A 15,217-nucleotide genomic window follows, 5' to 3' on the forward strand; every position below is an offset into this window, starting at 1 on the left:
AAAATAAAAAGGAGGTGCACTTACTCTGGAGTCCTGGATGAACTCCAGGGAAATATCACATTTTGTCTCTTTTAATTCAGACTCTCAGAGAAAGTGAGTTCTAATGTCTTTCTCTTATTTCTGCACTCACCTTCAGTTATAGGAAATGTCTCTCACTGTTAAACACAGTATAGCACCAGGCAATCGAATGGAGAAGTCACTGGTTTGTAACTTTGGGAAAACTTCAATGATCTCATCTGTGAATCTCCCCAGTGTGCACACTACCTTTGTATCAGGGACCATGGGGGTTGAACTGAGCCATTCTTGGAGCCCTGTTTTCACTCATCCTCTCTGCTGCACTATTCACACTTGCACTACATCTAGATCCTAAGTATGAAAAAGTGGTGTATGTGAACATGGTGTGTGTGTGTAAAATATATATAAATATATATATATATATATAAAGTTCTACTTTATGCACCCTGTGACTCCCTATCTGAACTTGAAGTAGTTATCTAGCCCCTCTGTTTGTTAGCCCCCTACAGGTACAGCAAAGGGTTGGCCAATTCTTATGGGATTTCTAAAGTCCTATCTCAGCCTGACAGTCTCAGATTTTCCATACACTTTTTTTTAATTGAATAAAAGATTCTTTAGATTCTATAGTGCTTTAGAATTTTCAAAAGTTTCACACACATGATTCTATATAATCCCATAATAACCCTTTTTCTCCCCCTACCCCTATATTGCCCCTTTCCCCTTCTGTCTCCCCACTGGTAACCACTAATTTGTATTTCTATATCTATGAGTCTGCTTCTTTTGTGTTTTATTCACTACTTTGTTGTATTTTTAAAATTCTACATACAAGTGATATCATATATTATTTGTCTTTCTCTGACTTATTTCACTTAGCATAATGCCCTCCAAGTCCATCCATGTTGCTGCAAATGGCAAAATTTTATTATTTTTTATGGCTGAGTAATATTCCATTGTATGTGTATGTGTATATATATATGTGTGTGTGTGTGTGTGTGTGTATATAATATATCTCACATCTTTATCCATTCTTCTGTCAATGGAATCCCTATCAAAATATCAATGATGCTTTTCACAGAACTAGAACAAATAATTTAAAAATTTGTATGGAAACACAAAAGACCCCAAATAGCCAAAGAAGAAGATCATGCGCCCTGACTTCAGACTATACTACAAAGCTATAGTAATCAAAACAGTATAGTACTGGCACAAAAACACATGCATAGATCAATGCAACAAGATAGAGAGCCCAGAAATAAACCCACACACTTATGGTCTCCATACACTTCTAAGGGACACTAACTATACTCTTACCATGCAACTGTTGTGATAATGTCTGTTTGGTCAGAAAAATGCTACATAAAACAAGGAAAGTTACATTTTAAAAAGAAGTCAAAATGATCAGGAAAACAAGAAAGACTGAGGCCCTAGCTGGACCCAGTATAAATGATGTCCCTAACCACCTTCAGCAGAGGGGTAAAAGTAATTTAGGAATGAACAACTGTGGTGTTCCCTCAGAACTGGGAAAGCAGCATACACTGGCTACTCTTTCAGACAGAGATGTCACCTGCTGTAATCTTCACTCTGTGACAGCAGGCCATGAGAGTAAAAGTACCACTCACTCTAAGTGTGGGGTACAATAAGCCTTGGTCCAAAAAAATAATAAAAACATTAAAATAAAAGTGGCTTCTTGGTGTCATTTTTGTCCCAGAGACTGAATACAGAAGAAAGTAAAGCATACATGGAATTAGAAGTCTCATAGGTAAGGTTTGGAGGTAAACCCTGGGGATTGCTTAACAAAAAGGAAAACCAAATCTAACATCAAGAGTACATACATGACAATGTGGTGGTATGGATCCCATGATCAATTCCAGCTTTAAAGTAGTCTATGTTTCTGTCTAGGAGTGCCTCTATTTAAAAAGTCCTATTAATGGACAAAGAAGGATGCAGAAGTTTAGGGGATTTATAGTAAGAGCCTTAGGATGTATATCATACATTGTAGTTTAAGAGCAAATAGATCTTATATTTCCCAATGCTGCAGCTTTGTACACCCTCCTCCATCCTCTCAGACAGGCAAACTCAAATGCATTTTTCAACTCCCATATAACGTGTTTCCTCTATTTTACTCAACATTTGAGTGCCTGTTATGTACCCAGCATGGTGCTAGCACCTTTGGATCATTTCTTGTCTTCTCTAAGCAGCCAGTTACTTTGGCCTCTTAATTTTTACCCAATTCTATGGATACCTATATTATTATAGATCTCATCTCATTGCTTTTAAATTCTGTTTTCACGAGTCTCACACTAAAATATGAGGACAAGGGTGATGCCAGATTTAGTTCTGCACTTCTGCAGCTTGGGAAGTGTACAGAATAGGCACTCAAATTCTGTTTACCAGATGACTATTCTGGTTTGATCCATCAGACACATCTGCAAAGCAGGCCTGGAATTATTACTCCCACTTCTCAGATAAGGAAATCAGGTGACAGAGGGGTTAAATGTTATATTCAAATTCACACATAAACTATGCTTAAGGCTGCATGTGCTCCTGTGCCATACAAGTTGCCTTTCACCGAAGAGATTACCCTGTCACACACAGACCTTAACAATGGGGATGAATTCAGCCTCAGAGTAAATCAATTTGTTTGCATGCTAGGCAGGAAAAATGAGCGGTCCTTTTGCCACAAATGACTCCGAAAGATATTCTTTCCCCTTTAGCAGCTTTTTCCCCTTTATGTTGATCTCCTGAGCTTCCTACTATTACAGACACAATGAACTGACTTAATTCCAGCTTCCCAAGCTTGATTCACAGCTTGATTAAAAAGGAGTGCAACCAAGTAGGTGTGCCTCCGTGACCTGAGTGGTTAAGCCAGATCTTCTGGCCTGAGGAGGCCACTGGTTTGATTTTGCAAGAAAACATTATCTGCATTGATCATTAACTGGACAATTCTGTAACAGCTGTCTCAAAGAGATTAAAGAAAGAAAAAAAAAGACTCAAGAGGAGAGCTGCATCTAAAAACTCTAGGTAATTTCCAACAAAGACTGACACTGACTTTAGGATTCAACTATATGTTGCTTAAAAGTAAAGAGGAACTCAGTATAATATAATACTCAGTATAATAGCCTCCTAATAATAAAGAAATCATTTCTTCAAATGGAACCCAGTGCAGTTGTTGTGTTCAAATCACAGAAAGAAACGTGCAAAGTCAGACGTCATTATACATAATCTGAAAACACACACACACACACATGCTTTGGAGTAGATGGAGCAGCTACCCCAACAAAATGAAAATAAAACAAGCATTACTTATAACTCAGTTGCTCAGTGAATGAAATACATATATACTACTCCCATCTTAATCAACTACTTATGCTCCTCTTTTAAAATTATCCCTTTTTATGCACTAGATTTCGTAATTCAGATAGATTTTCTGTGAGGTAAAGAGTTTAAGTAACAGTGTCAAAGGGCTGAGTCAATGACAGTATAAGTGGTGTGTCCTGAATCTGTGAGTAGGATTATGACCGAACCAGGATACCAATACTTCAGTCTGAGCATCTCTTTAAAAGATAACATTCATCTTCTTCTCTCCCACCTCATTCCTCAAATGGTTCATATTCTTACAATTTTTATTCAGCAACCATAATACATTTTAGTCATAGTCAATAGCTAGAAGACTATTTAGGTAAACTAAAACTCATGCATGATCCTCAAATTGCAGATCACCTCCCCTTTTATCTCCATTGTTACTCTAGAGAGGAATAGGTCAAACATTCATGTCGGTACACCTCACTGAGAAAATGGTCAGATTTGAGTATTACTTCCTCTCCCTTTCTAAATAGGCAATCTAGATAGAAAAACAAAAGTCAGGGCTAACATAGATAGTAGCTGCTTAAAAATTAGTTGATTTGTTATTATCTTAAGGTGAAATAATAGATCCATTGGGGGTACAATAATGCTAGAAGGGATATTTGAGATCATAATTTAGAGACCATATTATTTCTTTCACACATACACACATATACTTTTCATGTCTAACATTAACCGAATCTTTTGTTGTGCATGGTCTTGCAATAAGACTCAAAAAAGAATAAGATTACCTGTCCTCAGACTTCCTGATCCAGTGGAAGAGACATATGTAAAAAAAATTAATATGTTTACAAACGTATGTAAACTAGTAACTAAAATAAATACTAAGTGATAAGTTACAACTATCAGTTCTATGGAAATACAGGAGGACTGATTAATTCCCCATTTGAAGATAAGGAGTTGAGTCTTTAAGGTTGAGAAGGATTTGGGAGGAAGAGAAAGGAGACATTTCTGAATGAAAAAAAAAAAAAAAAGTATGGGCCAAAAGACAAAAGCATGAAATTATGTATTCAGAAGAATAAGATGGAGTTAGGTGAGCTTGGCGGGACATGGGAGATGGAAGGTGGTATAGGAGAGATATGTTGGAATATGACTGTGGTGGACTCGAGTTATCTTTATCTTTCTCATACTTAAGGGAACTAAGCCTTTATGATTTATGAGTTAAAATGTCCCTGAAATTATAGTTCAATCAATTTGGCTTTTAAATTAAAAAAAAAAAAAGGAACGGTTACAGAGGTGTATACATTTGTCAAGATTCATTCACATACTTGGATGCCTTTTTGTACATAAATTATGGTTCAATAAATTTGGCTTTTACATTTAAAAAGCAAAAACAAGGAAGCAAAAATCTTCCCTGAAGATAAAGTTTTGGGCTAGATCATCTCTTATTCCCTGTGACTCTATCTCTCTAATTCCTTGGATTAAAAATGGAAAATCTCCACATGAATTGAAAGGATATCAAAGAGACTCTAGAGTTTAAGGGACAGTCTTCTGCCACTACTATCACCAAAGATCAACATCAACTATTCTTCCCTCTCTCATCCCCTCCAGAGAAGTGTGCCTGCCAAGTTCACCCAACTGTCACAACAGCATTTGCCCTCTGACCTTCAGCAAACAATGCACAGAATGCCATTTTAAACTACTAGATGATGTACCCTTACTTCTTTAAAGACTGACCTGCAAGGCTAATTAGAGAGTTCAGTGCTCTGCCTATCTGGGGCTAACACTTAAATTTAGAACTGTAAAGCAAAACCAGTCCTCCAACAGATCCACAGGCTTGGAGGACTCTAACCAAGCTAGGGCTGGCCTAGAAGGGATATTCGAGTTTGTTCTCAAGATGGTTTAGGGATTCAAACACAAGGACCCATTTCTTCATCATTATTCTTCTATAAGACTATGGGTCTCAGTAGTTAGCAAGCAATTAAGAATTTGCTCATAATTCCTTTTCCCATTATTTCCTAGGACTATAGGTAGACACACTTTCTCTTCTCTTGCCCCAGCAAGAAGAGCAGGGAAAGGACAAAGTGTCCCATCACTTTCTCTGGAGAGAAATGTGGTATTCTAAAGATAAGAGATGAAAGACAATGCCTGGCTTTTAGTGTTGGCAACAGGAGCAGTGATTCTAAGCATTGGTAAAAATAGAACTAAAAAATATTATATCATTAAGAAACTTTAGAAATCATATAGCCCAAAGTTTTCATTTTAGAGACAGATGATATAAAACCCAAAGATGGAAAATAAGCTTCCCAAGCTTTGCAACTACTTTGTGAATATGAAGTGGCACTCCTCATTCTTAGTATTGTATCATTTGAAAGAATTCCATTACCCATTGCATTTAACTAAGAGAAAAATGTGTTTACATATGTTGCCACGGCTTGCATTCTAAGGGTACCAGAATTGTATCTCATGGACTCCATTCAGCTGCCTCAAGTTCTGCTTTGAAATCTGTTAACTTTTGGTCACTATGATGGGTTTTCTAATAAACACATGAAGGTATTAGTAAATGTTAATCTCCGTTAATCTCTGTTTCTCTCTGGTGAATAGTTTTTCAGTTTTAAGTTTGAGCCTCCTAAAAGGTAAAAGAAATATGAATTAAGTGAAAAAGCAAGTTAGATATCTGTAAAAACTGATGACATGATGCTTCAGATACTCCAAGAAGTATAATGGGTACTCATGTATATTGAAAAGTTACCTCACAAAAGCTTGGAAGAAAAGAGCATGCTCAAGCAAATAGAAAGACAAAACTAAGAGGAAACAAGGAGAGGAAAAAGTGACATCAGGTAGTTGTGTAGAAGGTAGTTTTCACTTTACACTGAAAGGACAAAACCTGGCATCTAGCAAGAGGAGCAGCATCCCCTGGGTTTGGGCTGAAAAATAAAAAAGGAAGTAAGACTGATTTGAGGGAGAAGAGAGTTTGGGGTTATGAAAAGCTTATCTACCTATTAAGCTAAAGCAAGTGAATTCAGCTCATGGCAAGTGACTTATTTATACATAGTTTTAAAGTCTATTTCCTTTCTGTAGAAAGACTTGCACCCAAAAGGCCAATTGAGGACATGGGTCTTGAGGATATATTTGATGACAGTATCTACTAACATTTGTACAGCCCTTCATATTAACAGACTGATGTGCTATGTCTTTGTTCCTCGGTATCTGCAGGGGATTGATTCCAGGGACCCTAGGGATACCAAAACCCCAGATGCTCAAGTCCCTTATACAAAATGGCATAGCATTTGCATATAAGCTATGCACTTCCTCCCATATACATGAAATCATCTCTAGGTTACTTATAATAGCTAATACAATGTAACCACTGTGTACATAGCTGCTTCTGTGGCAAATTCAAGTTTTGCTTTTTGGAACTTTCTGGAATTATTTTCCCTGAATATATTTGATCCCTGGCTGGAAGAGCAGCAGCTCTAAGTCAAAAGCCCTGCCTTAAAGTCCTGGTCCTGATACTTGCTAAGTCTGTGGGCTTGGCAGAGACCTGAAACTCCATTTTCACATTTATTAATGGGGATACCGCCACTTACATCACTTCAGTTACAAGGTAATAGTGAGAACTGTCAAATGAGACAATGTGTTTTACAAACTTTAAAGTGGGAGGGAAAAAGAAAAGAGATGAGCATAGCCAACAGTAGATTGAGATTGCCAAATAAGTAATACATGCAATCATCTGTGGGGTCTCCTGATCACACTCTTTCCCCCAAACACACAGATGAATACAACTGCTTTCACATTTTATCTTTCATTGTCTCAACCCATGAGCTCACAAAAGAATTTGGCCACAATGAAAGATGTCTGCAGAGGCACTACTGAATAAATATAGTTCTTTTTTATCTTCTGCCAAGTATGAAATTTGTTTTAAAGGAAATGCTGTTTGTTAAAAGAAAACAAATTTGTCTTTAAACAAAACATGAAATATCTAACCATGAATTAAGTGGTTGTTTTTTTGTTTGTTTTGTTTGTTTTCCATATCGAGTGATATTTTTCTGATCTTCAGGGGACACAGACTGGATGAATCTGTGTCCTCCTCTCCACCTAAAATTAGGCCAGTTACTTTCATACTGTAATTATGGAGCTAAAGACCAGCCTACTTTCGTGGTTAGATCTGATAACTTTTGAGACCTTCACTAACCCTGAGTTTTCTATAATTAAAGAAAAACAACAACAAAAATCTCTTTTCACAAACACAGTCAACTAGCAAACAAAACAGAAAAAAAAAAAGATGGAGAAGATGATTCAACAGTATTTTCAATGTCCCTTAGTATATATGCATGATGGTTTAACATCTTGAAAATTATTCTAGTCTCTACTTAATAAGGAACGAAGTTACCTAACTTACAAAAAACATGTGGCAGCCAGTATTGTTCTTCAGCTCTCTTAAGGACTGGCTTCTGAATTTTGAGTCATGATCTGCTAAAAGGAAACAATTTTGGTTGGCAGCTCACCCTCTTTGTCTGAATTAACAAGATGTGTACAAAATTAATGAAGGCATACTCAAAGAGATCTGAGTCCATCCACCTTATTAAACAGCTTCACTTCACAATGGTTTCTTGGAAACATAATGGCTTGAAGCTGTCCGAAAGATTTACTATATAAGGACTTAGACGTAAAATAAGATTCCCAAGGGAAATTTCTCAGGAGTAAAATAAATGCAAGAATGAGACTCAAAGGGAGTATAGTCTGACATGATCAGAAGGGATTAAAAAATACAGTAAATGTCTTAGTTGACACAGTAGAAGTTTTTTTTTTTTTCAGATACAAACATTGTAGGGGAAAGTGCATACAGAACATTGCACCAAGATCAAGATAACATTTAGAGCGATTGCTTCATATCCTGGTGACTTAACTTCCCAGAGAAAGAAAAAAAAAAATTACCACTGGTCTTCCTTTGGAAATCTTTTCACTGATTTATTGATCGTGGAGGCACCCGCTGAGTAAATGGAGAGACCCTATTCTCTCTTTACACTGAGAGGCCTTGATGTTTGAAGATACAGCTGCCTTCAGATGCTCAGATAAAAGACACTAAGTGCAAAGTAGTAGTATTATCTACTTATTACCCCCACTTATCTGCTTATTCCTTCCTTGAAGTCCTACTTCTGTCTGCAATATCAATCACTTCTCCGGCAGCTTGTCTCACTACAAAGGGAGGATTTGATCCCCCGCTTAGCCCTCCAGAAGCAGCAGACTCGTGCAAGACGAATTCATTACACCACCAAGGCTGCAGGACGGGATTATCTGGGGAATGGGGGTGGCATTCTCTTAGAGCACAGTTCCTGACAATGAGGCAGAAATTCAATCTACCTTTCCATCAAACATGACGGTCTAGGCACTAAACTTGACACTGAGTGAACACCAAACACATTAGAGGAAAAGTCTCAATACTTTCTCCAAGTAAATATGAGTTGCAGTTAGGCAAAATTGACAATGTGAGAGCAACTGCTTAACATTATCCAAAAAAAGTTTGGTATGTATTAATTGGTGAAATACAGAGTTAGGTTCAAGATATATTATATATAATTAAAACATTAAAGGCAAGCACCATAGTGTGGTGGGAACAATCAGAAAACCTGGATTCTAGGCTGACTCCTTCACCAACTGGCTGTGTAATCTAGGGCTTGTCACTTCACTTTTCTGAGCTTCGTTTTTCTTATTGGTAAAAAAAAAAAAAAAAAGCATTAACTAATAGATGATCTCCAAAGCCAGTTCTAGCACTGACATTCTAAGCGAGTGAGTATAGTGTTAGGTTATGATGATAAACAATCTGGTTTTCCATTAAATTCAAAATAGGTGTTCCTCTTGGGAAGAGATACATAAAAGTTTGGGCTAGGTACAAGAAGCAAATTAGCAGAGTGTGTCTGTATGAACTCCTAGATTCATTAGAAAGGTTTGTTTATTTAACTGTCTTCATTAACTGCTCTTAGTACATCAAAGGAGTGTTTCCAAACCCTTACAATTAGCCAGGTAAACAAAAGCACAATTTATCACTTCACTATGCTCAACAAACAAGGTTTTCAATACACTATCAAAGCCTACTGAGGAAAATATCCCGACTAAAACCATTAGGTTGGGCATACAAATACTAAACTGGGTCTTGTACAGAGAATATTTTCAACATATTTTAAGTGAATCAATGAATTTGCTGAACGTTGATGAGAACTGACCTATTGGTCGACATTAAAAGACGTTGCCCAGACGTTTTCTGATTTAGTTGAATGACAGCCAAGATCTCACTCTCTGATAACCAGCAATCAAACAAGCAAACACTTATTCATTCTTAAGTAGTACTGATACAATTGAGTATGCCCAAATATTTAACTCAGGAGGTCTAAGAAAGAGTTTGTAATATTATCGAAAAGAAGGCAATCATGAGTAATAAAGTGATGATTTCTTTAGGACAAATTAGGTGGTCAGTGCTGAAAATATCTTTCATGGTTATATGAAACAATGTTAAAGAAAATGTGTCTTTGAGATCCTATTCTTTTTAACTTGGAGCTCCAGAACAAGAGCCATAGTTTCACTTGTTTAACAGTATAAAATATTATGAATGTCTTTTATTTAGTCATACATAGTAACCTGTACATTAATGAAGTTAAATGGCTTTTAATAACATTTAATTACACCCAAATCCGAAGAGTTAATGTACTTAGAATGGCACTAGATACACATTTCATGCAGTTGTGAAGATCAAGAGTGATAATGGATGTGAAATAACTTTTTTAAATTGCAGAAGGTTATTCAAACATAAGATATTTTATTTATATTTTTGTTTTTCATGAATATGTATCATTTTCTAAATCCTTACTGCAATTAATTTTGATTCATTCAAACTAAAACCTCTGGCACAGAACATAATTTATGCAGTGGAAGTGACTGATTAATTTCAAGAGAAAACTTGCAACATTAAATGTTTTGTCCTGCCTAATAATCTTTAGCAATGACTTGGATTAGCCTCTTCAAATTTGCATGAAGTCAGAGAAAAATGTTGTTCAAAGAAAAAAAGAACAGCCTTCTAGGCACAAAACTTTTTGACAATTGCCCAAATGCCCAAACTTCTGTTGCTTAAATCTATTGCAAACCATTTAATAGATGTCAAAGAAGCATTTTAAATTAATATGTACACATTCCAGATGAACAACAACAACAAAAAAAGCCATAGAAAACATAGGGGAATGGTATACTTCCAAAATGTATAGACAAGAAATTGTTAGAGGGATTGTATCTAGTTTTCAAAAGTTACATCAAGACAATGAGAAAGTAAGACTGACCTGATTTTAAATTAACAGGTTAAGGGCCACTAAGTATAGTGTCTTCATCAGGTTCTATGTGGCATACAGAAGACTCAGATCATATAACTTCCTTAAGGTGCTCACAATTTAAAGAGGTGAGCCCACTGTATCTCCAAACCATTCAAAAAACATTGGCCAAAAACTAAATGGTGCCACACTTTGTAATGTTTTTTAAAAAAAGAAAGTAATGGTTCCTGCTTTTATGGAACTTTGAGCCTGGTGAACAATCTGTTGTCATTTATGAATCAGTTTGTGACTCACTATTGGAATGTAATCAGTGGTGACAAATTTCCAGCCTTTAAAAAAATGAACCAAAAATGTATTCAGCACTGCCAAATTTATTGTATAAAATGAGTGATCAAATTGGATAAGACGATTCTAATTCAGAAAAAAAGTTAGCATTAGATTAAGGACACATTTTCTTATGCTCCTGCTAAGCTTTCATTGAAGATGAGTGACAAAGGAGACGGTCCAGGAACAGAACTGCCCAAGGTGGCCACTTTGAAGCGGAGCATGTTTGAATGTCTAAATGGGTACAGTCTTTTTAAAACAGTTTTATTTCTCTTTTGATGCATCTCAGAGAGGGTACATCAACTATCTATAGTATATATTTATTATAATCACATTTTTACTCAGAGACCATATTATTTTATCTATTGGATTAAAACTAAACAAATGATTATGCTTCAAATGAATACCAACTAAGTGGGAGAATACCAAGGAAGGATCAAACATAGCTCTTGCATCCACTGGGCACATAATCTCTAATCCAAATAGATGGAAGAGCTAGTTTCTCAGACATGAATTGCAACAAAAATACACACATATATAACAACATCCATAACTTTGTTTTATGCCCAATATTCTCAAAGGGACTGACTATAGATAACATTTAATGAAATAAAATTTTACTTTTCTCTTCACCCAGAATAAATTTCTATTCTGCTATTTAACTTTATCATTACATAGTATCAAAATTTTAGAGAATGATATGGATAGATACATACCTACATACATACATTCATACGTATATAGATCTTTCAGGATTTTGGAGCAATTTGATGAACAATTATCCAGAGATTGTAAAGAGAGTTTAAAATAATAATTTGCAACTACTTATTATCTTTGGGATTCAATATTTTTTTTAAAAAAGAATTACACAATAATAACACCTATACCAAAATAAAAAAAATGGATATTGAAGCTGGTAAAACACTATAATTTCTATACAAAACTACCCCTTAAATTGTGCTTATTTAAAACAATCCTTTGTGTCCCACGACTGACCTAATAAAAAGTAAGTATTAAAAAAGCCAACATTTATTGAGCAATGCTGTTGCAATGGTCTCTTTATATTTACTATCTCATTGTTTTCACAGCAGTCATATTAATCCCATATTACAAAAGAAAACAAAAAATAACAACAGCAAAAACCCTAAAGCTTAGAGAGTGTTAGTTATTCATATGCTCAGGATATTTGAACCCAAAATATTTAGCCCTTGAAATAAATCTCTCATAATAAAATATTACTTGATTTGTTGTATGTGATAACATGAGAGTTCAGTTTTATGGGTTATTCTAAGAAACCCTTGATATCTAAATCTAGATATCAACTTATCTAGATTTGAATATCAGTTATCTAGATTATTTATAAGTGAAGAAACTGAAACTAGAGAAGGTTAGTGACATGTGTCAGATCACTCAGCTAAATAGTATAGAATTCATGACCAGAATTTAGGTTTCCAAACTTCTAAGGTATCATCCTCTTCTCTGTACAATAGCCTTTTTTTGTATAGACTGCACAGTCTACAGGGATATTTGAACCAAGAGTCTCTTTCTTCTTATAATTCAGTCATAAGATAACGGCTTGTTTCTATTGCCTATCAGATAATTTAGCACCCTACACTCTTCATGGTAAAAACTGAGACTCGTGGTTTTCCAAAAATGAGCTACTCTTTAGATGAACTTCTTTATAGACGAATAGGATAGTTTCATTACATTGTTACAGGAGAAGAACTAGAAATCAAAACTACACTTCAAATTTGCCAAACCTCAAATGATTCTGAGAATTCCTTCAAAAACAAAAGCAACAAAGAAAATGCCTATTTTGTCCTTCACCCTTCAGACTTTCATCAGATACAGCAAGAAATTCAATTTTTAGGACACTATGAATAGCATCCTATTTTCACTACACAAATTGATAGATTGGCACACTTTTACTTTTTTTTTTATGAATTCAAGTTACAAACCATCCCTATTTAGTTAGGAACTGTACAGAATCAGAATAAGAAAATGTTATGTGACTCCTTCCCACTCAGGGTTTTTTGGTAGAACTAGATAGGCAGTTGGATCAGGAAAAAAAAAAAAAAAAGGAAAAATTTCACTGACACCTTGGTTATTGCCTAAGATGCTATTATACAAAGAAGAAAAGTTTTGCAGTACATACTCAGTAATTATTAAATTTCTCTCCTAGATTAAGACCGTTTTATATGCATATGAAGGCAAAACTTGTTACAAGGCAAGATTTGTGTTCATCGATAGTTTATAACTTTTCTTCAAATTTTATTGTTTGTTAATTTAAAAATGCCAGCAAAGATAACATGAGTTAATATTTTCATAAAATCACCCTTAGGCTGCAGGATGAGGGATCATGAGACGTGCATGTGATAAAGAGGAAAGACTGCATCAAAAGAGCTTAATTCCTGTCATCCCAAAGAACAAATGCAACCAAGAAAAAAGTCTTCTCTTTAAAAAGAGTAAGGTGACTATCGTCCTAAATGCTTTTGCTTTTGCTATTTCAAGAAGGGGTAGGTAGGTGGATATGTGCATTTTTTAAAACCAAAGGAGAGATTTTGTGTGCAACATTTACCACTTGTTTTTAATGTGATTTATGCTTTTAGAGAGGTTCATTTTCAGAAGAAATCTGAATGAGGAGACAGTCTGTAGAAAGACATTCCAATGAACTGGTTAGGCAGGTAGTTGTTTGGAAGGAACACTGCCTCCGGGACTTGTGAGGAAGACAGAGGTAGCACATTAGAGGGAGTGAGAGAATAACAGAAGGAGTGAGTTACTTCTCCTTTCACCAGCTCCAGAGAGTATTCACATTTATGACTAATCTTACGAGCGCAATCCCTCACCGCCCACCTCGCCTCCACAAAAAACAATGATTAGGAAGTATTCATTTTCTCAGATATAAAAGTGTTGCTTTTGTGTTCTGGTTTTTACCAAATCCCCCCAACCTCCTTGCCCTTAGAGAACCAAAAGAAAAGAAAGATCGTAACAAAGTCTTTAGATTCCATGCAGCCAAGCTACTGTGTAGAACAGGTTTTGTTCCACGTTTCAAACAGAACACACTGGTTTACAGGTCCTTTCAGGAATGGTTCTGGAAAATGTGCTTGCCTGTGTTATGTACCCACATTGAGACACAAGAGGAGTCCTAGCAAAGCTGAATTCAGAAGCAAGGGATTGGTGATTTATCTATTACAGAGGATGAAAGGGTTGAGTAAGCAGTTAGTCTGGTTCCATGTTTTTACACATAAGAAAACTGAGACCCAAGAAGGGGAAGTTATTTGTCCATCAACAGAAAGCCAGTTAGGGACAACAGTGTGAGGCAGCAACCAAGGCTCCTGACTCTCAGGCCACTGTTTTTTCACTAAAACTCATGACTGCTATATGTCTGAGTGCCTTTCAACATACAAAGAACAGTAAATTTTTAAAGCCCCATATTTAAAACCCTAAGTTTCCTTCCTATGCCAAAGGTCCTCCAGAGAGCTTAATTTTACATGTGATGTGCTAATTCTTAAACCCCAAGAAAAAGAGACAACATTTTGGAATACATTTGTTTCCCAGTATCAATTATTCACAAAATAGATTTTGTTTTTCTTCTTCTATATCCTCCTTAGTTTTTCTTCTATCTGATCAATTTCCCACAGCTGAGCTGTCTCTTTGTCTAACAGACCTTACTGAAAGTCAAATAAAATATCTCTGGGCCACATCTATTTAATTCAATAGCAGAGATGGTTTGTGCTGATTCCCTTCACCTAGAGAAGCTGACATCACTAAATCTGCAAGGCTCCACTGTAAAGTTGAGGTTATAGAAAAATCATCTTGATACTCTACCTAACCACTGAAGAGAGAGCTATTTTTAAAAGCCATATTTTATAGAACCATCTAGCTCTCATTTGAAAGAAAGCGGGTAGTAACATCCGTCAGAACAAACCATACCCTATTCCAAGACAAATCATATGGGTTTTATTTCTAAATTAATTTCTGATCCACCACCCTGTGCTATGGAAGTACAAAATTGAGATAGTAAAAATACTTGCTCTTTTTCTACCTCTTTAAGAGGGTGTGGTGGGAAATGGCTTGAATAATATCCATAAGAGCTCTCAGCTTCTTGGGAGGATGATAAGTAAACACAATGAAGTAACTGGTTTTTTTTAATCTATAGGTGAATTATATGTCTTTCCTAAGCACAAAGAATAACTTGGATAGACAAATGGGACCAAAATTAAGCTCACATCACTGCAGACAATATACTTCTGATAGGC

The 15,217-nt window shown here is 35.7% G+C and overlaps 1 protein-coding gene across 4 annotated transcripts in view; it reads right to left on the reverse strand.

Annotated features, from left to right (window-relative positions):
- TP63 (tumor protein p63) overlaps window positions 1–15,217 on the reverse strand; it is a gene marked incomplete at both ends in the record, with an annotated part of 209,989 nt that overhangs the window by 106,215 nt on the left and 88,557 nt on the right. The gene's annotated exons all lie outside the window — the stretch shown is intronic.

This window comes from Mesoplodon mirus (assembly GCF_964341445.2).
Source record: "Mesoplodon mirus genome assembly, chromosome: 6".
Classification (NCBI taxonomy): domain Eukaryota; kingdom Metazoa; phylum Chordata; class Mammalia; order Artiodactyla; family Ziphiidae; genus Mesoplodon; species Mesoplodon mirus.